Genomic DNA, 26,613 nt, shown 5'->3' with positions numbered 1-26,613 from the left:
CACGAGCTTTCGTCGTGCCGGAAACGTCGACATAAAGCACAGCGCGGCACGCGACACTCTCGCCCGATATGACCTGTGCGGTTACACCTCAGGCAGAGTGGGGCGCGCCCAGGCGCAACCAGCAGTGTCATGATGCCGGCGACCCGAAGTTGATGCAGCAGGTCGTCTATGGTAACTCCGGCTTTCAGCTTGATCGATACGATGCGGGTTGACGAACCTTTATCGGTGATGCCCTGCACGCGCCAGCGTTCCTTGAGTTCGAAGCTGAAAGATACAAAGGGCGGTCGTACGCGCACGCGCAGAAAAGTTATGGCGCGGCGAACAGCCGACGAAGCGCTCACTCGGTGACGAGCGAGCTTATGCCTCGCGGAACGAGATAACAGTCGTAACATACGGCTTTGTGATTGTACGAGATGAAGAAACAATAAGGCAGGCTTTTTTATTAGCATTACTGCGAACTACTAGGGCAAGAACGCATTCTCGATAAAAGATTCGATACGGAATTCCTGCCGCTATTGCCAAGCCTTGAAAGTGAAGTAACTGAAAGGCTTGAAGAACCAATCACTTTAGAAGAAATAAAATGGGCGATCGACGCATTAAGTTGCGGAAAAACGCCAGGGCCCGACGGTCTCAGCGTCGCCTTCTACCAAGCTTTTAAGCAAGACATAGCCACTGCCCTACATCAAGTAATTGCGGAAGCGTATGAGAACGGCTTGCTACCTCCTTCTTTTCGTTAGAGTCACACAGTGCTGTTAACGAAGTCCGAAGACCCTCATGTACTGCTGTCGATAAGGGCGTACCGCCCGATAAGTATCACAAACACAAATTATAAAATATACACGAAGGTTCTCGCACGGAGACTCCAAAATGTGATACAGCAATTACTAGGGTCGCACCAGACATGTGGCATAAGAGGACGATCTATTGTCACCAATATACACGTAGCGAGAACAATATTGGAAAGTTGTGACGCCTTCTCAGAAAATTAGCACTGTTTCAACTTGACCTTGAAAAAGCGTTTGACAGAGTGTCACACGAAATCCTCTTTCTTGTTTTAAAACATGCCAAGATTTGGTACTGGTCTTTTGCAAGGAGTTAAAATGTGCTATGCTGGCGTATCTACGAAACTAATAATTAACAAACAGCCTACGGCTAGGAAAGAAGTAAAGTCAGCACTCCGCCAAGGATGCACCTTATCGTCTCTACTTTTTGCATTGTACGTTGAACCATTTTGCTTAAAGGTTATTAGTAGTAATAGCATAAGGAGATTTGCAATGGCCTCCAGAGAAGTTAAAATTTTGGCGTACGCGGACGATATCGCCGTATTCTGTCGAGACAAGCAAAGCATCTTTGATGCAGTAGAAGTGGCGAACAGATTATGCAAGGTCACAGGAAGTGCGATAAAGTGGAGCAAGTCATTGGGCATCTGGCATGGTAGATGGCACAATAACACAAATTTTTGTAAATATGCAATGGACCACGACCCCTGCGCAGTACCTTGGGGTACCTCTGCATCATGATACAAAAGACTATTGGCAAGAGGAAGTAGAGCAAGTTAGAGTTAAAACAACAAAGTTCGGAGGTAGAATTTATCGATTTGCGCGCGATCAACCGTATACAATCTTCTTGTTTTTGCAAAAATCTGGTACGTGCTGCAAGCACTGTGCGCTGAAAGAATGACCATCCAAAAGATAGACAGAGCATGCACCGTTTCTATATGGGGATCCGCATGGGAGAGAACGAGCCGTACTAATTTATTTCGGTCGGTGAAATCAGGAGGCCTTGGTCTGTTTGTTTTTGAGGCAAGTTGTCTCGAGATTTGTTTTCCTGTGAGATCAGAAGGATCCCTTTTTGCGAACAGTGTGCCAAGTACGTTTACGCAATGTGTTACCTCAGTTTATCGTATCCTCAAGAACGGCAAATGGCGCAAGTCTCCGCGGCTTTTTACGGGAAGTAGCTTGGTCTTTAGAATTCTTGCATGCTCGCTTTTCATTTGAGAACCTTGCTATTCTTCGAAGGAAAAATTGTATAAGGACCTAGTTGACGTTTGTATGCCTGTTCCTTTCTACCGATCAATGTATTTACCGAGCACAGGAGCAGACATATTGAAGCGAGTGAAACGGATGCCAGTGGCGATCTGGGGTTAAAACTTTTTTCTTCCAGTTGCATACTGGAACTCTTCCCATCAAACCTAAGCTACAGGAAAAAGGCCTCTTTGTCGCATGCTCGATCAAGTGCAGTAGGTGTAGGAAACCAGAGACGATCGAACATATATTTTTGGATTGCTCGGACGCACGTTTTTTGCGGGACAATCTGGAACGTACACTGAAAAAGGAATTACCTATCACACCGTACGGCATCCATTTCCTTCCAATTGCCAGTGAAGATGTTGTTCCTTACGATATGCTTATGGCCCTGATTCTACACAGCCTGTGGAAAACCCGCATGGGTGTCAGGCATGAAAGACTGGTTGTTCGCCCAGCTAGAGAGCGTTTTACTGAGTTTTTTTTTTTTTGCGCGAGGCTTGCAATGCACTACTAGATAAGCCTGAATGGACTACCTTGTTAAATGAACTCGTCTGTCTAAAGCGGTTTTAACAGTGAACGCCCGTCAATTGACAGCAGGCGGTTATATCACCAGACCACTGTACATATCATCCTTACGCCATCTGTATGTCTGTTTCAGTTGTCAAAGAACAGCAATGAAGAAAACAGAAACCCCGAGTAGCTCAAATGGTAGGGCGTTAGGCTTATAACTTAACGGTCCAGGGTCCGAGCTCGGGCGAGGCCGTGGCCTTTTTTGTTTTTATGCTTGCGAAAGTTTTCAATAGTTCTGAGTTGGTATGACTAGCTGTGTCTCGTGGACTATTAGGCTTTTAACCTAACTGCCCTGGATGATGGATTAGCTTCTTTTTCTTTCAAATACTACTTTTCAATGCAGAGGAAAGTTTAGATACCGTTCCTTGCACGCCCGAGTAGCTCAATACTTAGACCGTTAGGCTTTTAACCCAACGGTGCAGAGCTTGTGCCACTGCTCGGCCAAGACTAGTTTTTACAGCGAAGCTGTATACCTCTACCATCGAAGAAAATTTTCGTGTCGGCGTGGGAAGCAAAAAAACTCCCCATGCGTGGGTCGAGCGCAGAGATGGTACAATGTCGGGCCGATCCGCGGCAGAGTTGAAGCAGGTGTTAAGCAGTCCCCATAGGTGGGCCTATCCCGAAGATAGTGCAATGCCGGGACGACCCGCGGCAGAGTGGAAGCAGCTGTTAAGCCCTTCTCATACGTGGGCCGATCCCGGAGATAGTGCAATGCCGGGATGACCCGCGGCAGAGTGGAAGCAGCTGTTAAGCCCTTCTCATACGTGGGCCGATCCCGGAGATAGTGCACTACCGGCTCTACCCGCAGCGGAGATGAAGTGGAAGTTAAGCAGACCCCATACGTGGGCCGTTCCCGAAGATAGTGCAATGCCTGGACGACCCGCGGCGGGGATGCAGTTTGTATTAAGGGGCCCACATACACAGCTTCGCTGGTCATCCTTCTTCACACAGTGGAAGCGCACTGAGAGTTTCCTTTTACTATGTGTACGAAAGTTTTGAATCCTTGTGAGCTGTTGCGAGTAGCTCTGATTCGTGGACTGTTAGGCTTTTAACCTAAAAGCCCTGGATAATAGCTTACCTCCTCCTTCTTTCCCCATTAATGCTTTTTCTATGCAGATAAATGTTTGGGCAGCGGTCCATGCCAGCCCGAGTAGCTCAGTCGGTAGAGCGTTAGGCTTTTAACCTAACGGTCCAGGGTTCGAGCCCCTGCTCGGGCGACACCGTAATTTTTTTTCCTATACTATGAGTGCGAAAGATTTGAATCTTTCGCGGCTGGTGCAAGTAGCGCCAGGGGGGGGGGGGACACTCCGTATGGCTCCCATTGGCCGTTTTCGAGCAGACGCTCTTTCGACGCTAGCGCCAAGGTCCCCTTCAGTTACGGCCCTAGCCAATGGGCGACGCAGAAGCAAAATGGCGGCGCACATGATTGTTTACGTTGTCATGGCAACAGCAACAGCAGAACGCGGCACCTCCTCTCCCAAACGTTTTCCTTTCCTTTTTGTTTTTATTATGCCGACCCGCTCCACTCCCTATCCCCCTTTCCCCCATGACGCGCGCACCGCTCACTTTTTTTTTGTTTTTACCCGTAAGCGGCGCGCTTTTTTTTTTATAGCGCGCTTGTTACGGCGCGCCACGCGCCAGCTCGCAAGCAATGCGCGCGCTACGCAGCGCATTGGCATTGCTTGCGAGCTGGCGCGTGGTGCGTCGTGGGCTATGCGTTGGCATGCACGCAGTCTTGCCCATACCAGCATGTGCCGGGGGATAAAAAAAATTACACTTCCAACACGACAGATGTTTAGTCTCGCTTTATTGACTTCGTTTCCGAAAACCGATTTCTCTTACAATGTGGTGTGATACACGCTCAAAAAATGAGCAAAGGTGAAAGGTGCATGACATATACAAGAGTACTAAAGACAGAAGTTCACAGATGGTGAAATAACAAAAGAAAGCGCTAGAAAAGGCGAAGGCCGTTTCATGCACACACACAAAAAAACATTTTTATATAACGTCCTCAAGACCGAAATGTATACGAGCTCCTGATATATGCACTAAGATATTGCACGAAATTGGACGACGTGTATGACATAGTCATGACAACTATAAGAAGGGAAAACTCACTGGTAATGGCAAAAACAATGACACGCGAAATACCTGAAAAATAGAATAAAATGCTAGCATTCTTTGATTGAGAGCCATACCAAAAGAAAGCTTACTTATAAATCTGCACGAAAGCATATGAAATGCGTGACATGTTCATTACTGCTGAACAAATTGAAAAAGACATGGCAGAACAAAAATAACATTGTACTAAAAACTGAAACACACATTATCACATTATTTTGCACTTGGCCACAGCTTGAGTAACGGTGGCAAGGGGAACAGAAGGTAGTCGGCTTTTGCAGCAGCACATAGAAAACATTCGCAGAAAGAAAGGCTTATTCCTCAATCAAAGACCAGGTAAAATAAGCCAACAACACAACTTTTCTTTCCACCCGAATGCAATGCTTAGCAATAAAATTACGTCACTTAAGGCACTAAGTCGTACCTACTGGGCTCTCCTTTGTATAATAAACACGAACTGCAAAAATGTGCATGTAGGACTCTTGCAATGCTCATGCTTTCCAGAAGAAAAAAAAGCGTATCATGCCTACACAGGAAGGTTGTTCGCGCGGTTTTCCCATCGGGGGTTACTGAGATAGTACACAAACACTAACAGTAATTTTTCAGCTCTTAGTAGGTTTGCAGAACGTGACACACAGAAAAAGCAGTGAGGGCGGTATGGAAAGCTGGGCAAGTTACTTAAGTTGCAGAATGAGACTTGGCACAGAAAAACACAAGTCACAGACCAGGTGACAATGTGGAGGAACATCTATTTGTCAGCTTTCTCTACCGGGAAGAGGCAAGTGTGGCACAATCAAGGCGCAACGACGTCCGGAGCCTCATGGAGCACACAAATGGACAGGGCTGTGTTCGTGTACATGCGCCTTCTGATGTCCTTGGGTCTGAGCGCTCACCTGTTGTCTTTAGGCACCTGGAACAACCCTGCAGGGCTTGTTTTTGAGGTATTTGTTTGCGGTACGAGCAGTACGAGTCGTGAAACGGGTGAAACATGGCGGAGCACAAGCACACAGCTACCGAGGACCACGAAACTGACGAAATTAGCCACGCCGGTCAACGCACGCCCTTCGCGATAACAGCAGATAACGAAACATGAAACGTCATGCAGCGGGCTGAGCTGGCTCAGGGCCGGCGGGGCCGCACGGCGTGCGCGCGGAGACAGTCGAAGGTGAGGGAGTTGCGAGGGTAGCAACGAGGGAGGGCGATTGGAGAGGAGTCGCGGAGGGGGAAGGACTCGGCCACCTGGATCGGCGCGCGTGCGCGCGACGATCTACGAGGCCATGCAAGGGAAACGGATTTTTGCGTTCGCCCATTACAGAGATGGCGCCAATTTCCTGTGCCACCTAGGGTGCCTCGATGTCCTCCTCGCCCGCCGCGAGGAGGACATCGAGGCACCCTAGTGCCACCTAAAACCCCTTGATAATTTGAAAGTAGCGACACTCTCCTCGTCACGGCGCTTTCCTCCTCGATTCTCCTCGCCCACCGGCTGCGCACGGCACGCTTTCCCTCCTGGGCTCCCGCGGATGGGCCGTAGCACGGAGGAAGGAAACTAAGGAGAGGCCCTACCCCCTCCGCGCGCTAGGAGAAAAGTGTGGCGGAAATGACGTATAGGTTCTCATTTCTTTTGCTGCTTTTTTATTTTTTTTGCTGCATGGCCACGCCTTTTGGGCCACAATGGCGGCGTTGTTCTGATTTTTTGAGCGCGCACACGTGTTGCTCTGGTAGGTTTCGTGCCGTGGCAAAGGCGCTGTGTGGGCGGGTTTGCGTTAGTCACCGTGTCTTGTTGCGCTGTGTTACCTGCACCGTGCTCTGCCGGATGTTGCGCGAGCGCGCGCGCTCCGCGTGCGAAACCACGCGCAGCGCGGCGTGGTTTCGCGAAAGATGTAAACAAGAGAGGAGGGTGGCACAAAAGGCGGAGCATCGCCATGAGCAACGCCAACTTCCGGCTTCACTTTTGCTTCACAAAGAGTGACGTCAGGGCCTCTCCTTAGTTTCCTTCCTCCGTGGGCCGTAGGATTCTATCGAGGCGTGTTATTTTGGGCCAGTTGCGCGCCCCAGTGGGGTTGAAAATTTTGAGAAATGCTAATAACAGCATCGATAATGCTGGAGGCAACGTTTATGAGGAGGTTGTTTTTTTTTCTTAAAGCCGTATGAACGAGGTATACCGATGTAAAGGGAGCTTTGAGGCGAGTTCCAGACTCCAGACACTTTTTCTGCCACATGATCAGATGCTTTACTTCGTGCGTCTGAACTAGTGTTGCTTGTGACACATCCCTTTGTGTGTGGCTTATTAAGCGAAAGCCTCAGACCTCTGTTTCAAGGTCCCGTTGTGAGCTACAGAAAATATCACGTGACCGAAGGAAGGCGGGAAGCAAACCAAAGCATGTGTAGCCGCGTATAAGAGATGATTAATGATTAGCAAAGTAATGATTGATTAGTGATCGGATTAAAATGAATTGGGGTCTATTAAGGAGGATTAAGGGGAATTAAAGTCGATGAAGGTGGATTAGGGTGAATGAAGGTGGATTAAGGTGCATAAAGGAGGACTAGTTTGGATTAAGGTAGATGAAAGTGAATTAGGGTGGATGAAGGTGCGTTGAGGTGCGTTAAGGACGATTATAGTGGATTAAAGCGCATGAAGAAGGATAAGGGTCGATGAAGAAGGATTAATGTGCATTAAGGAGGATTATGGTGCGCTAGGGTGAATTAAAGTGAATCAAGGAGGATTAGGGTCGGATTAAGGAGAACTAGGATGGACTAAGGTAGATGACTGTGGATTCGGGTGGATTAAGGTGAATTAAGGATGATTATAGTGGAGAAAAGTGAATGAGGAAGCATTAGGGTTGATTAAGGAGGATTAAAGTGCGTTAAGGAGGGTTAGAGTAGATAAAGGTCGACGAAGGTGGATTAGGGTGCATTAAGGAGGACTTTCGTGGATTACGGTGGATTGAAGTGAATGAAGGAGGATTAAGGTCGATGAATGTGGATTCGGTGGATTAATGTGCATTAGGAGGATCATAGTAGACTAATCGGTCTTAATACTCAATGAACCCTAATTCAACTTAATCCAGCTTAATACCCCCAATCCACCTTAATACAACCTAATCAATCTACATCGCCCCTAATGCACTTAGCCTACCCTATACGGTCTTAATCCTCCTTTATCAACCCTAATACATCATAATCTGCTTTAATCGTCCTTCATCTGCCTTAATCCTTATTTATGCACCTTAATCCAACTTAATCCTGCTGAATAGTCCCAATCTACCTTAATAAACCCTAATCCACCTCTATCAAACCTAATTCAGCTCCATGGTTCCTAATCCACCTTATACTACCCTAATCCATCCTAATCGGTTTTAATCCCCCTTTGTCAACTCGAATTCACCTTAATCCACAATAATCGACCTTAATCATTGTTTTTCAACCTTAATCCTCCCTAATCCATGTTCATGCACCCTAATCCACCCTAGTCGGTCTGAATACCTTTTCATTAACCCTTCACCTTAATCCACCATAATCCGCCTTACTCCTCCTCCACCCACCTTAATCTTTATCCATGCATCTTAATCCTTCTTAATGCAATCCACCTTATGTCAATCACTAACGATTCAAGAATTAACTTGGGTAATCATTTTCTTATACAGGGGTGGACATGCTTTGGGTCACCTCTGGCCTCCCTTGGGTCACGTGATATTTCCAGTTTACAATGCGACCTTGAAACACAGATCTAAAGGCTTTCGCATTAAAACATAAAAAAAAACTCGATGTTGACTAGCTAACGCTCATCACCTGCAATACTACGGGTATACTTTCGACAAATTTTTTCAGAGCGCAAAGCAAAATCTATAATGCTGCGTTTCCGACTGAATAGCAACAGTTAGCGACGTGCGAGGTGATGGAGCTGTCGCAGAATATTGAGCACACTGAGGCCCCGCAACAAAAACGCTGGTGAGCAGGCCGGCAGAATGAAAAAAAAATGCAGCATTACGGAATGCTTTGCTACGAGCTATAAGAAAGACGCCTCAGCTCGCAAACAACGCTGTTCTTTGTCGGAACAAAGATCTTTCAGCCAATGTCATGCAGCCACTGCTTCCTGCGCAAGCCGTCACGCTTTCCTTGTGGTATCATAAAAAAGGCATAACCATCTTCAGGCTTCTTGCTGCAGTTACATGCGCAACAGCCCGGCATAGCCCTAGCACATAGAGCAGGAAACATAGCGTACAACGTTCGCTACGTCGAGCTAAAGCGCCGAGCCAGCCGTGCTCAGGAGGAAAATGGCGCGAACGAAAAAGAAAAACACTAGCAAAACTCAAGATCCGCGCGTTTCCAAGGGCAACGGCAGGGAGACCAATCGTCGTGCAGAAGAACGGGGGGCAAAACTGGTTGCCGCGGGGGAACGCGCAAGGGGTGAGGATGAGGCGAGGAGGTCGCGCGGCGGCGGCAGAGTTCAAAGAGTGTCGGTACTTTCAAATTATCAAGGGACTTTAGTGCCACCGAAACCGGGGAGTGTCCCCCCCCCCCCCCCTGGTAGCGGTGCGTCGTGGACTGTTAACCTTTTAAGGTGACGGTCCTGCACGATGGCTTACCAGATTAACCACGTCGGGGCTGTGACCAGGAACACCGCGGACGCCACGAAAAGGATGCTGGAAGTCAAAAAGCTGAAGATAAAGGGGCGGCGCTGCATCCTGGTCGACCCTCAGGACCAGCAGGTGCGGCTGCGTCTTCATCGGTTAATACATGGTGTGGCCCATGAGGATGTAAGAACGGCTTTCGGTAAAGCCGTACACGTCACCCGAGAACGATGGCGCGTTCAGGGTATCAACGACAAGGGGACGACTACCCGGTCCGTCTTGTTCAAGCTCAACAGCGGCGTGAAGGTGGAAGATCTCCCGCACCAAATTAGGGTCGCCGGTGAGCTGGCCCTAGTCGTCGTTCCTGACAGGCCAATGCAGTGCCAATGCACGACGAGACTGCAAGGTTCCCCGGGGCTCTCAATGCCGTCAGTTTGTACACGCCGAGAACCAATGCGTACGTACATACGCCTCTATGACTGGGCCAGCCGAAGGCAACGACACAGCAAGGTTGGTAATGGATGCAGCTGAGGCTGAAGACGCGGCGAAAGGGGCAGGAGACCAGGCAACCCCATGTGCTGTAGGCGGTGCGATTGCACCTGATGTGGGCGCGGGGACACCACAAGACAGGGAAAACGCTACGGAAGGTGCGGCAAAAGAGCCAGCAGAAGACACCAAGGAAGAAAGCAAGAGCAGCCTAACGGAAGCCAGCGAGCAAATGGAGACAGCTGAGGATCAGTCGGCGAAGAACGACCCTATGAGCAGCAATGTCGGAGCCTCAGTCAAACGGCCTCTTGAGAAGGTTGCAGACAGCAGCGCAGCGAACCAAGGAAGTGGGGAAGACGAAGACGCCTTCGATGACGCCTTCGATGACGCCAACGGGCAGGCGCAGCAGCTACAAGCCACGACCGAACACAGCTAACGCAGACAAGAAGTCCAAGAAGCCGCCACCGCTCTCCAGTGGTACCGGTCCACCGGGCGGCTCCGGGGGCGCCTAGCTGTGTGCTAGGCGCTACAGGTAAACACCATGCTCCGGGCCAAATCTTTTCACTAGACCTATAATCATGGCTCCCAACCCGTCGCTTAGATTGGCCACGCTAAACGTTCGAGGTCTGGCCGCCAAGCGAAACCAGAGCCAAGTGGGTAGGCTGCTGGTGGGCTATGACCTTGACGTGTTAGCCGTGCAAGAGACAAAAGTAGATGGTGACGAAGAGACCCGCAGCATGGTGCAGCGGTTTACGCCATGGTACTACGCGGTAGTGAGCCACGCCTTAAGGCCAGAATACATGGAGCGAATATGCGACGAATAGTCGGCGTTCGACGCCCGGCGGCGTACGCGCGACGCGCGGCGGCGGAGAAAACGTCGTTCGCCGCCGATCCAGCTGGCGCAGAAAAGTTCGTCGGGCGGCGACGATACCGGAAGCGGCAAACGAGCGGCGCCCCAAAGCGAGCCAATCAGGTCTCACTATCCGCCCCGACTTCCGGCTAGGCTTCCCCGCTTGTCCGTGTATCCCGATCCCGCTCTATCGTTCACGCCGGTCTCCCGCTTTTCGTATTCATGGCATCCAAAGCGGCGCGGCTGGAATTTAACAAGTTAATAACAGCCATGGTTAGACAAGCTCACGTGCGCTACTTTCGGGTCTGCTTGCTTCGGCCGCGCGCGCGTTGAGCCACAGAACAGAGCAGCCGAGTTGGAGGAGCCGAAAGTTGTTTACCCGCCCAGTGTTGCCACAATGCATAGCATCGCCGCTTTCTTTAAACTACATCGGCACATGAATGTCTCAAACACATAAAAAAGACTAGAAATCATTTCTAAACCAAATTTTACGCGTTTTTAGAGTGTTCCGTAATTCAAAAGCGATAATAATTGTCGTTAATGTTTCTTTTTTGTCATGTGTTTCACGACAGCGCATTTGCCTCGTCTAGCCACACTGATCACAACGCAGTGACTCGCCGGCGGCGGCCGGCCTGTCATCGCTCCATGTAGCGCAGCCCGACGATCATACGGCGTCGCGCCGCGGCAGTTTTTCTACCGCCCGAACTTCGTCGTGAAAGTTCGCTCCATGTATTCTGGCCTTTAGGGACGTCGGCGGGCTGCATGCTGTTTGTTAGAAAATTATCCGGTATCACGGTGCAAGGTTTTTTTTCATGTCCATGTGGTAGATTAGTTTTATGTGATTTTGCTTTGCGTGGAATTGAATGACGTGTGGTATGTATTTATGCACCAAATGCGTTAGAGGAACGGGCTTTGTTTTTTTTTTTCATGTTAAAAGAGTATATATCTTCTCAAAAGCAGATGGTGTTGTTAGGTGATTTTAATCGTGTTCTCAGTGCCCGAGATCGGTATAATATGGATTAAGGAGCGATAAAAGTTGGGATGTCTTGAACGAGATAATTACTGAATGCGAATTAGCGGATGTGACTGAATGTATGATAGGGACGCGAGATGTGTGTTTCACGCACTTTCAAGGAAATAGCCATGCGCGCTTAGATCGCATTTACTTGTCGCTTCAAGCAATACCAATGTGTAATAGTTACAGTGCATATCCTATTTCCTTCACTGATCATTGTCTTGTTAAATGTGACATAGGAAGGAAGAAAAAAGGCGGCAGCTTCTCTTGGGAGCTGTGAAAAATGAATTCAAACTTAACTAATGACGAAAGTGTCGGAGAATATGTATCGGACTGCATCAAAAAAATTCTAATGAGCGGCGAGGGTGAATTAACAGATCGATGGGGAGAGTTTAAACAGTGCATTAAAATGAAAGCCATCGATCGTTCCGTCGCAATAATGCATGAAACAAAAAAGAAAGAGAAGGAACTGCGAATAATCTTGGAAAAGCTGACAGAACTGGAGTGCCAAGAACCGGGAGCATACAAAAGTGACATACGTATTATTAAACAGAAACTTGAACTGCATGATGAGGAACGCTATCGCGGAGCGATAGTTCGTGCTCGAGCCGAATCCTTAGCGATAGGGGAGGCGCCCACAAAAAGGGCGCTCGGACTGGAAAAATCGCACGCTCGACGTAACCATATTGACGTGATCGAGGTGGGTGGTAACGAAGTTACAGATAGTGATAGTATCGCACGTGCGTTCTTTGAACGCTACAAAAATCTGTTCGCATTTAGGCAGGTTGACCTAGAACGGTTTAAGACGAACTTCTTGAAAAGCACGCCTCAATTGAATGAAGAAAAGTTGCGTTAGAGATGCCGATAACTGATTTTGAAGTGGAACGTGCAATTGACAATGAATCCTGGCAAGTCACCGGGCACTGATGGGCTTTGCGCTCTGTGGTACAAGCGGTTTAAAAAGGAATTGTCAGCAGTACTTGCAGCAATTTTTAACGAAGCGCACGATGGTAAGGCGTTACCGCCATCTTTCGGTCAATCACACGCGGTGTTGATTCCGAAGACAGAGGATGTAGATGAGTTGAAAAGTGTAACATCATACAGACCAATAGCACTCACAAATGTAGACTATAAGATACTAATGAAAGTCTTAGCAGCTAGACTTCCGTCGGTTGTTAAAGACATAGTCGGCCCGCACCAAACGTGTGGAATTAAGGGTCGCACTATAGCGACGTATGTTCCCAAGATGCGCTCAGTTCTTGAATGTTGTGACTCCCTTGAAGCATGTGTGACCATACTCCAGTTGGATCTGGAGAAGGTATTTGATTGCGTAGCGCATGCTATTTTGTTTGCAATATTGGAACACATTAATGTCGGATCCATCATCACGGACGGTGTTGCTCTGGCGTATCGGAACTGCTCTACCAGACCAATTATTAACAAGTAATTGGGGGCCCCCATTAAAGTGCAGCGTTCCGTGCGTCAGGGTTGTCCCATCAGTCCACTTTTGTTTAGTATATATATTAAAACCTTATGTTTGTCAATAATTGAAAATAATTCTATCCATGGTTTTCGCTTACAATCTTCAGAGGTCAAACTGCCCGCATATGCCGATGATGTGGCGGTAAGTTGTATTGACTACGAAGGCATTGAAGAAACCATTCGAAGTGTTAAATTTTTCAGCGACGTTACAGGAAGCAGAGTAAACTGGGGAAAGTGTCTGGGGTTTTGGCGCGGCGTGTGGTCATTCACCCCGCACATTTTTGCCAATGTTGTATGGCAGAAAACGCTTGTGAAGTACCTTGGTGTGCCACTTGAGTCCTACAAACATAATAATGACTACTGGCAGCAACAAGCACAACTCGTACGCGAAAAGGCGAATGCTTGGAGGGCGAATTATCTCTCCATGTTTGCGAGGGCAACCGTGTGTAACATGTTTTTTGTGGCCAAACTATGGTATGTGATACAAGTGATGCACTGTTCTAGGGCAAACGTGCAGAAACTACATAGGGTTTTTGCGACCTTTGTGTGGGAATCTACGTGGGAAAGGTGCAGTCGCACAAATTTTTTCAGGAGTGTAAAGTGTGGGGGACTTGGACTGGCACACCTTTTTCTCAAACAATTAGTTAATAGATTTTTCTTTTTTCGCGAGGTCAGCGACCCATTTCTGCAAACGGTGTGCCAGGCCAGATTCGGGCGACTGCTACCGGAATATGTTATTAGCACGCAAGTCCTGACGGGGACGGTACAAGGTTATTTTCCGGAAGCGCTAGCGAGTGTGCGATTTTTGAGTGTGCGTTTTTCTAATGATTATTTATATTCTGTTAAAAAGAGGAAACTGTATAAAGACTTATGTGATATAGTGTTGCCAATACCGTTGTACAGGTATTGGCAACACGTTGTGCAGGCCTGGGTCAGAACGTACTCATACGGGTTAAAAGAATGCAAGTAGCACCAAGTGCAAAAACTTTCTTTTTCAAACTGCATACCGGAACTCTCCCTGTAAGAAACTTCTGAGAGGAGCGTGGGTTTTATATGCCATGGGGTCTCACTGCATTATTTGCAAAAAGCCGGAAACGATCGACCAGGTTTTCCTTCACTGTCGGGAAGCGGTGTTCTGCTGCGATGTGTTGCAGAGGACAATCAAAAAAGAATTCCCACTAGACACGCTTGGAATTAGGTACCTTGCGATAGACAATGAAGAAGGAGTACCTTTCGATCTAATCATGCTGAAAGGCCTGCACAGTATATGGCGCTCACGAATGGCTGGCTTCTACTGTGAACCGGACGGAAGACCAGCAAAGCTGTACTTTCGAAAGAGCATTGCTGGGCTAATAGAAGTTGAAAAAACAAAAGAATATCTTTCGCCATGGTAGGCAGGGTAGAACCCTTAGTCACACTACGGGAATTTTAACTGACAACGTCAATCACAACACGACTGATAGCTTTTCGCTCAATGTGTTGACAAATTGTATTATAACCCCATCTTGACTTTTCATGCGTCGTAAGTGTATTGTTGTTGCAAAACCGGTAATAAAGAAAAAAAGAAGCCTGAGTAGCTCAGTCGGTAGAGCGTTATGCTTTTAACCTAACGGTCCAAGGGTTCAAGCCCCTGTTCGGTTGATACCGTAACTTTTTTTCCTTTTCTATGCGTACGAAAGATTTGAATCTTTCGGGGCTGGTGCAAATAGCACTCTGTCGTGGACTGCTAAGCTTTTAACGCAACGGCCCTGGACGATGGCTTAGTGTGTTTTTCTTTCCAAATAGTTCTTTTTCTAAGCAGACGAAAGTTTGGGCAGCGTTCCTTACAAGCCCGAGAAACTCACTCTTTAGAGCGCTAGGCTTTTATCCTAACAGTCCAGGGCTTGTGCCCCTGCTGGCGGGAGACTAAATTTTACAGTGAAGCTGTATACCTCTACCGCGCCCATGGAAATTTTCCCGCCGTTGGCGTGGTAAGCAAAAAACTCCCCATACGTGGGCCGATCACGGAGATAGTGCTATGTCGGGCCAAGCCGCGGCGGAGTGGAAGCAGGCGTTAAGCACATTCCATACGTGGGCCGATCGCGGAGATAATAGTACAATACCTCCCCCCCCCCGCCGACATGCGGTGGAGATGAAGCAGACGTTAAGCAGTCCCCATAGGTGCGCCGATCCCGAAGTTAGTGCAATGCCGGCCCGACCCGCGGCGGAGATGAAAAAGACGTTAAGCAGTCCCCATACATGCTCCGATCCCAAAGATATTGCAATGCCGAGACGACCCGCGGCGGAGATGGAGTTTGCCATTAAGGGGCCTTCATACACAGCTTGGCTAGTAATCCCTCTTCACAAAGTGGAAGAGCACTGAGAGTTTCCTTTTTCTATGTGTACGAAAGTTTTGAATCCTGAGCTGCTGCGAGTAGCTCAGATTCGTGAACTGTTAGGCTTTGAACCTAACAGCTTAGCTTCTCTTTCTTTCCCAATAGTGCTTTTTCTATGGAGAGAAAAGTTTCGGGAACATTCCTTCCAAGCCCGAGTAGCTGAGTCGGTAGAGCGTTAGGCTTTTTAACCGAACGGTCCAGGGTTCGAGCCCCTGCTCGGGCGTCACTGTAACTTCTTTTTTTTTCTTTTCTATGCGTACGAAAGGTTTGAATCCTTCGGGGCTGGTGCCAGTAGCGCTGTGTTGTCGACTGTGAAGATTCTACTTCCGGCCACCGAGCGTGACGGACGGGAATCATGAGCTCCAGCGGAGCGCCGACTGCGGCCTTCGGCGGCCGCGGAAACAGGCCTGAAGAAGTTCAAGATAGCGAGTATCAGATGATTTTGCCAACTCTGCCCACCGGACGTGTTGTTTTGAACACGGTTTTTTTGCACGAAGACCCACGAGTGCGACCGTTTAGAGTCGAAGATTTCCGACACGTGCTGACCAAGACCGGTACGCTCCCTGACGTGGTGGCTTTGGGGGCGTACCAAATCAACCACGTCTGGGCGGTGACTTTAGGCTGCGCGGTAGCAACGAAGCGGCTTCTCGCCTTCAAGGAGCTGAACGTCAAGGGGCGCCGGTGCCTTGTCCTCGACCCAGAGGACCAACAGGTGAAGCTTCGACTCCACTGAATGCTTCATGGCGTGGCTGACGACGACATTCGGACGGCGCTTGCGGCGTTTGGGAAAGTCACTGAAGTGACTCGTGAGCACTGGCGTGTTCAAGGCGTCCACGAAAAGGGTTCAACCACGAGAACCGTGCTCCTAAAGATGAAGCCTGGTATGAAGATCGAGGACCTGCCGCATCAGATAAGAGTTGCAGGAGAGCTGGCCCTCGTAGTCGTGCCTGGACGGCCGATGCAGTGCTTGCGCTGCTGCGGCACGGGCCACGTACGCTGAGAATGCAAGATACCAAGGTGTTCGAAATGTAGACGTTTCGGCCACGGTGAGGAGGAGTGCGTACGGACGTACGCAGTGGCTACAGGAACTGCGTCGGCGGTAGATTCGGCGGACCACATCATGGACGTTGATGACGCGGAAGCAGCTGCAAAAGGAGCCGGGGAATGCGAGAAGCCTGCAGTGACTCCAAAGTCTTCGGTGACTGAGGGAGAAGGAAAAGAAACGATTACCAAAGAAAGCAAAGAAACGGCAACGATACGCTGCGAAGGAAAAGAAGACGGAAGGGCGACTGGTGCAGAGGGAGCACCAGAGCTGGACGTATCTGAACCAGGGAACAGCCAGGAGCCCCTCGACAAGAGTGGCGGCCGAGCTTTGAGTGTCACCGGCACAGCGAAACGCACGCACACCGAACGCGGCAACGAAAAGGACCAGGCGGCGGCCGCTAGCAGCGAGGAGCCACCGACGAAAACGACACAAGGGAGACGACCACTCTTCAAAACAAAGCCAAATGTAAGGTCGGAAATGAGTCGCCGAAACGCAGGCCTTGCAGCTAGGCCCACCTGGCTAAACAGGTGACGTCTAGGTTTTACGCCGTTGTCAGTCACGCAATTGGTACTTCTGCCGGGTGTGTCATGTTTGTCAGAAAACTGCCTGGTCTAGTTATTCAGTCGCATGTTTCACTTCCTTCAGGACGAGGAGTTGTCTGATTTCGTTTTTGTGCTACTGAATGGCGCGCTGTCTGTATATATGCACCCACCGCAGTTGACGAGAGGACTGTCTTTTTTGAATTTATTAAGCAACACGTGAACACGGAAAGGCAGCTCATTCTGTTGGGTGACTTCAATTGTGTTCTGAGCGCGGATGAAAAAACTAGTGCGCGTACTTTCAGGGATAGTAGTACTGCCGTTCTTATTCGATTAATTGATGAATTTGCTTTAGAGGACGTGGGAGAATGCCTGGTGAGCAGGTGTCCAGTTAAGTACACTCATTTTCAAGGTACCAGCCACGCCCGACTCGACAGGATTTACGTGTCTGCATGTTTGGTCCCACAGTGTCATGGCTATGGCGTAGTGCCCGCGCCCTTCTCGGATCACTCCATGGTTCAATGTTTCATTGGTGCAAAAAAGTGAAGCAGCTGTTTTCAGTGGGATCTTTGGAAGTTAAACAACAAACTGCTCAATGATAAAGAATTCACTAAGGGAGCAGAGGAAGAAATTAGTAAAGTCACTGGAGGGGGAATACATGAATTGGGCCTGGAATGGGAACTGTGCCAGCAGCAGATCAAAATAAAAGGAATTGAAAGGGCGACCTGCATACGCGGTACCAAGAAAAACTAAATGAAACGCAGTTAAAGTCAATGCTAGAAAAATTATTAGCACTGGAGTGCAAGGACCGGGATTATACATGTACGACGTTAGGAAAATAAAACAAAAACTAGAAATTAATGAAGAAGAACGCTATCGTGGAGCGCTTGTGCGCGCGAGAGCTGAACAACTAGCCGTGGCGGAGACGCCCACAAAACGGGCGCTAGGGATGGAAAAGGCGCAACAAAAGAAGGAACCATGTCACTGCGGTACAATGGGCGGGTCGCACCGCAACAGATAATAGAGAAATCGGGCAAGCTTTCTTTGAGTATTACCAGGCATTGTTTGATTTGCGTAATGTCGACCTGGACCGGTTTAAAGAATCGTATCTGCGGGCGATGCCACGACTAGACGGGGAACAAAAAGCAAAACTGGACACGGCCATTAGCGAGCAGGAAGTAGAGCGTGCAATAGATAATTTTAACCCTGGTAAATTGCCTGGGCCTGATGGCTTGAGTGCAGCGTTCTACAAAATTTTCAAGCAACAACTAGCTCCAGTGCTGACTGCGGTATTCAATGAGGCATATGAAATAAATGTTTTACCTGTGTCGTTTGAAACGTCACATACTGTACTTATTCCGAAAACCGACAAAGCAGATAAACTTAAGCAGGTATCGTCATACAGACCTACTGCTCTGACAAACGTAGACTACAAAATCTACATGAAGGTTCTTGCCAGCAGATTACAGAGTGTTATAGGCGAAATAGTTGGCCCTCATCAAACGTGTGGGATCAAAGGCCTTTCCATCGTTTACAACATTCACAAGACGAGGTGTGTACTTGAATGCTGTGACGCCACATTTGCACGTGTCGCACTACTACAATTAGATTTGGAAAAGGCCTTTGATTGTGCGCCACATTGTATTTTGTTTTGCATTCTGGACTACATCAATATAGGTTGTCATCCGGGAGGGAGTGAGCTTGGCCTACCGTAACTGCACTACGAGGCTACTTGTTAATAAGTTGCTGGGGGCCCCCATAAACGTACGACGTTCGGTGCGCCAAGGTTTTCCCCCTCAGCCCTCTGTTGTTTGATATATATATTGAAGCACTGTGTCTGAACATAATACAAAGCGATCAAATTCATGAATTTAGACTACAAGCAACCGAAGTGAAATTGCTTGCGTATGCAGACGACGTTGCAGTATTTTGCAGGGACAAGGAAAGTGTTAGTAAAACAGTTGAAAGAATGCAGTGCTTCAGTGAGGTAACCGGAAGTCGGGTGAATTGGGATAAGTGCCTGGGATTTTGGCACGGAGAATGGCCTTCAACCCCAGACACTTTTGCCAACGTGGCTTGGGTGACAACGCCTCCGAAGTACTTGGGGCTGCCGCTGCAATTTTATAGAGACACTGATCCGTACTGGCGAGCGCAGCTGCAAGAGACGCGAGAAAAAGCGGACAGATCGACAAGCGCTCATCTATCTGTCTTCGCAAGAGCTACGGTGTGCAATCTTTTTTTTTATTAGTAAGTTGTGGTATGCAATGCAATTGCTACATTGTTCCCGAGTAAACGTGCAGAAGCTGCACCGTGTATTTGCTGTCTTTGTTTGGGCGTCCACATGGGAGAGGTGAAGCCGCACGAACTTGTTTCGGCAGGTGAAGGCCGGTGGTTTAGGACTGGGACATTTGTTTGTGCGACAGATCGTAAACAGGTTTTTATTTTTCCGTGATGTTAGAGACCCATTCCTGCGCACCGTGTGTCAACAAAGACTCGGGGATGTTTTGCCTGAGTATGTTGTTACAACGCAATGTAGTTCAAGAAGTGTTTGTGGTTTCTTTAGAGAAATTGTTCAAAGTGTCAAATTTCTAAGTGTACGTTTTTCGATGCAGTATTTGAGCAGCGTTGGGGGAGAGATGCAAATGAGAGGAAGGCAGGGAGGTTAACCAGACTTAAAACGTCCGGTTTGCTACCCTGCACTAGGGGAAGGGAAAGGGGATGTAAAGACGGAAAGAAGAGCGTGACAAAAATGAAAGCGTGAGAGTAGCGTTAAAAGGAAAACATTGTATGGGGATGTTTGTGACGCGCTGTTTCCAGTGCCCTTGTACAGGACCATACACTCTGGACGCCCAGGTGGCAATGTTTTAAAAAGGGTTAAAGAAATGCAGGTGTCGCCGGGAGCCAAATCTTTCTTTTTCAAGTTACACACTGGAACTTTAACTGTTAAGTCCTTTCTAGAGGAAAGGGGTTTATTTCTACCGTGGGGTTCCCACTGCCTTATATGCAAGCAGCTTGAGACAATAGACCACGTTTTTCTTCATTGCTGGCAAGGGGTATTTTTCTGGGACGTGCTCCAAAGAACCATTAAAAAAGAATTACCGCTAGACTCTCACGGGATCCGGTACCTGCCAACCGATAATGAGGGTGGCGTCCCCTTTCACCAGATTATGCTGATGGGCCTGCACAGTAAATGGCGCTCCCGAATGGCTGGCTATTTTTGTGATCCGGACGCGCGACCAACACGTATGTATTTTCGCGAAGACGTACATAGATTCCTGGAGACTTTGAAAGCGCAAGCACATGTTCCTGAGTGGCTGTCAAGGCTGGAGCCTTTGGTAGAGCTCCGGGAATATTAAAGATGACAACGCCAGTCCTCAGTGGCAGTTAGGCCACTTGTGCCTTCTGGCGCACAATATATTTTGTGTACTTTTGTCGAATACTGTGTCGATGACCGGCAATAAAAAAAAAAAGTCATGGCCGAGTGGTTAAGGCGAGGGCCTCGAAATCCATTGGGGTTTCCCCGCACAGGTTCGAATCCTGTCGGCTGCGTAATGGTTTCTTTTGTTTCTGCCAGCCCTTCGTGAACGCGTATCAATGTGGCGCAGTATCGCTGCGGTGTATATGCGCAGTCGTGGCCGATCATTCTGCTTCCGGCAGCCGAGCTGAGCGGTCAGCGGAATCTTGGGCTCCAGTGGAGCAGCGACAGCGGCCACTTTTGGCCGTGGAAACAGGTTTAGCAACGACGAAGAAACGGACAACCAGTTTATTTTGCCTCAGGTGCCAAAAGGACGAATTGTTAATAACACCGTGTTTCTACATGGTGATGTACGAGCGAGGCCTTATAAGGTCGAGGACTTGAGGGATGCTCTTACGCCCACGGGCCTGCTACCGGAAGCTGTGTGCCTTGAGGCGTACCAAGTGAATCATGTCTGGGCAGTGACCGTCGGTGATGCTGCTGCAACAAAGGGACTGTTGGCCTTGAAAGAAATTCAGGTTAAGGAGCAGCGATGTGTTATCGTCGACCCTCAGGACCAGCAGGTGAAGCTCCGGCTTCACTGGCTGCTACACGGCGTGGAAGATGAAGATGTGCGGACTGCGTTGGCGGCCTTCGGCAAGGTGGTTGAGGTGAGCTGGGAGAAGTGGCGTGTTCAAGGCATTGCGGAGAAATGTTCGACCACGAGGACTGTTCTTGTCAAGCTGAAGGGCGGACTGAAAGTGGAAGATATTCCTCACCAGATACGCGTTGCCGGGGAGTTGGCCTTGGTGGTGGTACCCGGTCGTCCGATGCAATGCCTACGCTGCCAAGGTATGGAACACGTCAGGCGGGACTGTAAGGTGCCGCGCTGCTCGCGTTGCAGACGTTTCGGGCACGTCGACGCCAACTGCGTCAAGACTTACGCTACTGCGACTAGCCCAGTCGCGAGTGAAGAGGCAGCAGTACACGTCATGGATGCAGTCGAGACCGAAGACGCTGCTAAGGGAGCAGGAGAACAAGTGCCCCCAGCGAAAACAAGTACAATGACGGTGCCGGAGGTCGCTGACGCCAAAGTCGTCCAAGTCTCCGAGCAGGTTACTGGGCCTGCAAGGGTCGACAAGGACAAAGATCCTGCGAAGGCAGGCGCTAGTGAAGCTGAACGGGACGACGACGAGTCAGCGATGCAACAGGGCGACTCCGCTAACGATGGGGACCGGGCCGCTGGTCTCGGTGCCACATCCAAGCGCCCCCGTGACGAGGCCGGAGACAAGAACAACGCGGCATCCAGCACTAGTGACGGGCCGCCGGCGAAGACGCCTCTAGGGAGGCGGTCGGCTTCAAGCCTAAACCAAATGTTCCGCTCGAGAGAAGGCCTGGTGACAAAGTGCAGCAGACGAACACCACCGGGAAGACCGGCGGTCCCGGAGGTGGCTGGCCGAGGGCTGGTCGTGAAGCCGTGATTGCGTGACGATACGAAAGAACGATTGGAATGGAAAATAACAGTACGTGAAGTTGAAAAAGCGATTGATGATTTGAACCAAGGCAAATCACCTGGACCGGACGGTCTGGGCGCGTGTTTATATAAAGCTTTTAAGAAAGAACTATCGCCGTTGCTAACAGAGCTGTTTAATGATGCGTTTGATAACAAAACTTTGCCGCCTTCTTTTGGAAAAGCTCATACCATGCTCATCCCTAAGAGTGACCAAGTGGAGAAACTTAGGCTAGTAACATCTTACAGGCCAATATCTTTAACCAATGTTGATTATAAGATTTTTATGAAAGTTTAGGCTGCCAGACTTCAAAGCGTCATAAATGACATAGTCGCAGATCACCAAACGTGTGGTATCAAAGGAAGGTCCATTTTTTCGAATATTCACACGATGCGGTGCGTGCTGGAGTGCTGTGACGTCACCTCGGGCGGAGTCGCGGTGCTCCAGCTGGACCTCGAGAAAGCGTTTGATTGTGTCTCTCTTGATATTTTGTTTGCCATTTTGGATTACGTTAATGTTGGTTCCATTATCACTGAGGGAGTGGCGTTGGCGTACCAGAACTGCACAACACGCTTAATTGTGAATAAATCATTGGGGGCCCCCATTATCGTCATGCGTTCTGTGCGTCAGGGCTGCCCTCTCAGTCCTCTTTTGTTTGACATTTACATAGAAACTATATGTTTGACAATAACTGAGAATGAGCAAATACGCGGGAATCAAGCTCTTGGCATATGCAGATGACATCGCGGTGTGTTGTACAAGCAAAGAAAGTGTGACGGAAACAATAAGGGTAGTGAAAAATTTTTGTGATGTGACGGGCAGTAGAGTGAACTGGGGAAAGTCCCTCGGTTTGTGGCACGGAGAGTGGTCTTCGGCCCCGGACAATTTTGCAAATGTGAGCTGGATGAAAACCCCGACCAAGTACTTAGGTGTCCCCATGGACAGTTACAAAAATAGCGATGAATACTGGACGAACCAAGCAAAAGAAACAAGAGAAAAAGCAGACAGGAGGAAAGTCATCAACCTGTCGATTTTCGCAAAAGCAACTGTGTGTAATATGTTTTTTATTACGAAGTTGTGGTACGTCAGGCAGACGTTGTACTGTTGAAGAGTAAACGTGCAAAAGCTGCAAATGTGTTCGCCATATTTATCTGGGGCTCTACCTGGGAGAGGTGTAGCCGAACCAATCTGTTCAGGGACGTGAAGGAAGGGGGGCTGGGATTGGCGCATCTTTTTGTACGCCAGCTTGTCAACAGATTTTTGTTTTTTTCGGGATGTGCGTGATCCGTTTCTGCGCACTGTATGCCAGCTCAGGTTGAGAGGCGCTTTGCCGGCACTTATTGCTAGCACAGATAGTATGCTCGGAACGCTTCGTGGCTATCTTAAAGAAGTTGCAGATAGTGTGCGCTTTCTTTCTGTGCATTTTTCTCTTGAGTATTTATGTGACGTTAAAAGGAAAGCATTGTATAAAGATATTTGCGACATTGTATTTCCAGTGCCATTGTACAAAGCGCTATACAGTGGAAGATCAGGACTGGATCTTCTTAAGCGAGTGAAAGATATGGAGGTGCCTACTGGGGTAAAGACATTCTTTTTTAAATTACACACAGGAACACTCTCAGTGAAGACATTCATGGAAGAACGTGGCTTTCTTGTACCCTGGGGCTCCGACTGCTTGATTTGCAAGCAACCAGAAACAATAGACCATGTCTTTTTGCATTGCTGGGCCGGAGTGTTCTTCTGGGATGTCCTACAAACAACAATGAAGAAGGAGTTACCGTTAAATCCGCATGGCATCAGGTACTTAGCGGTAACGAATGACGACGGGGTTCCCTTCGACCTAATAATGCTCAAGGGCCTTCATAGTTTATGGCGTGCAAGGATGTCTGGGTACTACTGCGACCCGGACGCTAGGCCTGCGCGTACGTATTTCCGAGAAAGCATGTCTCGTTTCATTGAAATAAAGAAAATACAAGAATGTGTACCCGAATGGCTGTCGAGGATAGAATCCCTGACAGCACTGAAAGAAATTTAATTAGTCAACGCCAGTCGTTATAGGACTGATGGCATGTATGTTCTTTTAAAATGTTTTGTATTTGTTAATTGTGTATTGTAATTTTGTTCTGTATTTTGTGCTCTGTACAATGTCGAAGACCGGCAATAAATAAAAAAAAAGTGCAGTCGTGGCCGAGTGGTTAAGGCGATGGACTCGAAATTCATTGGGGTTTCCCCGCACAGGTTCGAATCCTGTCGGCTGCGTTGCGGTTTCTTTTGCTTCTGCCAGCCCTTCATGAACGCGTATCAATGTGGCGCAGTAGCGCGGCGGTGCATATGCGCAGTCGTGGCCGAGTGGTTAAGGCGATGGACTCGAAATCCATTGGGGTTTCCCCGCACAGGTTGGAATCCTGTCGGCTGCGTTGCGGTTTCTTTTGCTTCTGCCAGCCCTTCATGAACGCGTATCAATGTGGCGCAGTAGCGCGGCGGTGCATATGCGCAGTCGTGGCCGAGTGGTTAAGGCGATGGACTCGAAATCCATTGTGGTTTCCCCGCACAGGTTCGAATCCTGTCGGCTGCGTTGCGGTTTCTTTTGCTTCTGCTAGCCCTTCATGGACGCGTATCAATGTGGCGCAGTAGCGCGGCGGTGCATATGCGCAGTCGTGGCCGAGTGGTTAAGGCGATGGACTCGAAATCCATTGGGGTTTCCCCGCACAGGTTCGAATCCTGTCGGCTGTGTTGCGGTTTCTTTTGCTTCTGCCAGCCCTTCATGAACGCGTATCAATGTGGCGCAGTAGCGGAGCGGTGCATATGCGCAGTCGTGGCCGAGTGGTTAAGGCGATGGACTCGAAATCCATTGGGGTTTACCCGCACAGGTTCCAATCCTGTCGGCTGCGTTGCGGTTTCGTTTGCTTCTGCCAGCCCTTCATGAACACGTATCAATGTGGCGCGGTAGCGCGGCGGTGCATATGCGCAGTCGTGGCCGAGTGGTTAAGGCGATGGACTCGAAATCCATTGGGGTTTCCCCGCACAGGTTCGAATCCTGTCGGCTGCGTAGCGGATTCTTTTGCTTCTGCCAGCCCTTCGTGAACGCGTATCAATGTGGCGCAGTAGCGCTGCGGTGCATATGCGCAGTCGTGGCCGGGTGGTTAAGGCGATGGACTCGAAATCCATTGGAGTTTCCCCGCACAGGTTCGAATCCTGTCTGCTGCGTTGCGATTTCTTTTGCTTCTGCCAGCCCTTCATGAACGCGTATCAATGTGGCGCAGTAGCGCGGCGGTGCATATGCGCAGTCGTGGCCGAGTGGTTAAGGCGATGGACTCGAAATCCATTGGGGTTTCCCCGCACAGGTTGGAATCCTGTCGGCTGCGTTGCGGTTTCTTTTGCTTCTGCCAGCCCTTCATGAACGCGTATCAATGTGGCGCAGTAGCGCGGCGGTGCATATGCGCAGTCGTGGCCGAGTGGTTAAGGCGATGGACTCGAAATCCATTGTGGTTTCCCCGCACAGGTTCGAATCCTGTCGGCTGCGTTGCGGTTTCTTTTGCTTCTGCTAGCCCTTCATGGACGCGTATCAATGTGGCGCAGTAGCGCGGCGGTGCATATGCGCAGTCGTGGCCGAGTGGTTAAGGCGATGGACTCGAAATCCATTGGGGTTTCCCCGCACAGGTTCGAATCCTGTCGGCTGTGTTGCGGTTTCTTTTGCTTCTGCCAGCCCTTCATGAACGCGTATCAATGTGGCGCAGTAGCGGAGCGGTGCATATGCGCAGTCGTGGCCGAGTGGTTAAGGCGATGGACTCGAAATCCATTGGGGTTTACCCGCACAGGTTCCAATCCTGTCGGCTGCGTTGCGGTTTCGTTTGCTTCTGCCAGCCCTTCATGAACACGTATCAATGTGGCGCGGTAGCGCGGCGGTGCATATGCGCAGTCGTGGCCGAGTGGTTAAGGCGATGGACTCGAAATCCATTGGGGTTTCCCCGCACAGGTTCGAATCCTGTCGGCTGCGTAGCGGATTCTTTTGCTTCTGCCAGCCCTTCGTGAACGCGTATCAATGTGGCGCAGTAGCGCTGCGGTGCATATGCGCAGTCGTGGCCGGGTGGTTAAGGCGATGGACTCGAAATCCATTGGAGTTTCCCCGCACAGGTTCGAATCCTGTCTGCTGCGTTGCGATTTCTTTTGCTTCTGCCAGCCCTTCATGAACGCGTATCAATTTGGCGCAGTAGCGCGGCGGTGCATATGCGCAGTCGTGGCCGAGTGGTTAAGGCGATGGACTCGAAATCCATTGGGGTTTCCCCGCACAGGTTCGAATCCTGTCGGCTGCGTTGCGGTTTCTTTTGCTTCTGCCAGCCCTTCATGAATGCGTATCAATGTGGCGCAGTAGCGCGGCGGTGCATATGCGCAGTCGTGGCCGAGTGGTTAAGGCGATGGACTCGAAATCCATTGGGGTTTCCCCGCAGAGGTTCGAATCCTGTCGGCTGCGTTGCAGTTTCTTTTGCTTCTGCCAGCCCTTCATGAACGCGTATCAATGTGGCGCAGTAGCGCTGCGGTGCATATGCGCAGTCGTGGCCATTCTGCT

At 49.4% G+C, this 26,613-nt stretch overlaps 14 non-coding genes across 14 annotated transcripts; all 14 read left to right on the top strand.

Moving 5' to 3' along the window:
• Window positions 1-3,741: 3,741 nt before the first annotated feature.
• Window positions 3,742-3,814, top strand: TRNAK-UUU (transfer RNA lysine (anticodon UUU)). Its single transcript has one exon. It is a non-coding gene; the product is annotated as a tRNA-Lys (tRNA).
• A 20,409-nt stretch (window positions 3,815-24,223) lies between these two features.
• Window positions 24,224-24,305, top strand: TRNAS-CGA (transfer RNA serine (anticodon CGA)). The gene has a single exon. It is a non-coding gene; the product is annotated as a tRNA-Ser (tRNA).
• Window positions 24,306-24,381: 76 nt separating this feature from the next.
• TRNAS-CGA (transfer RNA serine (anticodon CGA)) lies at window positions 24,382-24,463 on the top strand. The gene has a single exon. It is a non-coding gene; the product is annotated as a tRNA-Ser (tRNA).
• Window positions 24,464-24,539: 76 nt separating this feature from the next.
• Window positions 24,540-24,621, top strand: TRNAS-CGA (transfer RNA serine (anticodon CGA)). The gene has a single exon. It is a non-coding gene; the product is annotated as a tRNA-Ser (tRNA).
• Window positions 24,622-24,697: 76 nt separating this feature from the next.
• TRNAS-CGA (transfer RNA serine (anticodon CGA)) lies at window positions 24,698-24,779 on the top strand. The gene has a single exon. It is a non-coding gene; the product is annotated as a tRNA-Ser (tRNA).
• A 76-nt stretch (window positions 24,780-24,855) lies between these two features.
• On the top strand, window positions 24,856-24,937 carry TRNAS-CGA (transfer RNA serine (anticodon CGA)). Its single transcript has one exon. It is a non-coding gene; the product is annotated as a tRNA-Ser (tRNA).
• Window positions 24,938-25,013: 76 nt separating this feature from the next.
• Window positions 25,014-25,095, top strand: TRNAS-CGA (transfer RNA serine (anticodon CGA)). The gene has a single exon. It is a non-coding gene; the product is annotated as a tRNA-Ser (tRNA).
• Window positions 25,096-25,329: 234 nt separating this feature from the next.
• TRNAS-CGA (transfer RNA serine (anticodon CGA)) lies at window positions 25,330-25,411 on the top strand. Its single transcript has one exon. It is a non-coding gene; the product is annotated as a tRNA-Ser (tRNA).
• A 76-nt stretch (window positions 25,412-25,487) lies between these two features.
• TRNAS-CGA (transfer RNA serine (anticodon CGA)) lies at window positions 25,488-25,569 on the top strand. The gene has a single exon. It is a non-coding gene; the product is annotated as a tRNA-Ser (tRNA).
• A 76-nt stretch (window positions 25,570-25,645) lies between these two features.
• TRNAS-CGA (transfer RNA serine (anticodon CGA)) lies at window positions 25,646-25,727 on the top strand. Its single transcript has one exon. It is a non-coding gene; the product is annotated as a tRNA-Ser (tRNA).
• A 76-nt stretch (window positions 25,728-25,803) lies between these two features.
• On the top strand, window positions 25,804-25,885 carry TRNAS-CGA (transfer RNA serine (anticodon CGA)). The gene has a single exon. It is a non-coding gene; the product is annotated as a tRNA-Ser (tRNA).
• Window positions 25,886-25,961: 76 nt separating this feature from the next.
• Window positions 25,962-26,043, top strand: TRNAS-CGA (transfer RNA serine (anticodon CGA)). Its single transcript has one exon. It is a non-coding gene; the product is annotated as a tRNA-Ser (tRNA).
• Window positions 26,044-26,277: 234 nt separating this feature from the next.
• Window positions 26,278-26,359, top strand: TRNAS-CGA (transfer RNA serine (anticodon CGA)). Its single transcript has one exon. It is a non-coding gene; the product is annotated as a tRNA-Ser (tRNA).
• A 76-nt stretch (window positions 26,360-26,435) lies between these two features.
• Window positions 26,436-26,517, top strand: TRNAS-CGA (transfer RNA serine (anticodon CGA)). Its single transcript has one exon. It is a non-coding gene; the product is annotated as a tRNA-Ser (tRNA).
• Window positions 26,518-26,613: the final 96 nt, after the last annotated feature.

The sequence above is a fragment of the Dermacentor andersoni genome, chromosome 1, assembly GCF_023375885.2.
Source record: "Dermacentor andersoni chromosome 1, qqDerAnde1_hic_scaffold, whole genome shotgun sequence".
NCBI lineage: Eukaryota > Metazoa > Arthropoda > Arachnida > Ixodida > Ixodidae > Dermacentor > Dermacentor andersoni.
This window is presented reverse-complemented; position numbering and strand designations above follow the sequence as displayed.